Genomic DNA, 384 nt, shown 5'->3' with positions numbered 1-384 from the left:
GCTGGCTTATCTGTTATTTTGGATTCTTGGTTTATTAGTTTCTCAGTGCAACCCTGATACTTAAATCATATGTCAAAACCTGTTGTATGCCTAGAAGTATAAAAGACTTTAGATCTTTGATACTACTTCCATGTATCTGACTTCGCAGCGCGGTAAGTAAAATAATACAGTGGCTCAGAGCTGAAAATCTGTTTCTTTTTTCTGAATTGGACACATAGGTTAAGGTCCTAATGCTGCTATGGAGGAAAGTACAGCTTCTAACTATTCTGTTCCTCCACTTGTCCATCTATGGTCAAAGCTGGCAGATTACTTTTCAATGAGCACTACACCTCTTTAAATAGTAATTTCATTAAATTAATTTTATTACAGCTTGTGTCTTTACAA

This window comes from Buteo buteo, chromosome 10 (genome assembly GCF_964188355.1).
Source record: "Buteo buteo chromosome 10, bButBut1.hap1.1, whole genome shotgun sequence".
Lineage (NCBI taxonomy): Eukaryota > Metazoa > Chordata > Aves > Accipitriformes > Accipitridae > Buteo > Buteo buteo.
This window is presented reverse-complemented; position numbering follows the sequence as displayed.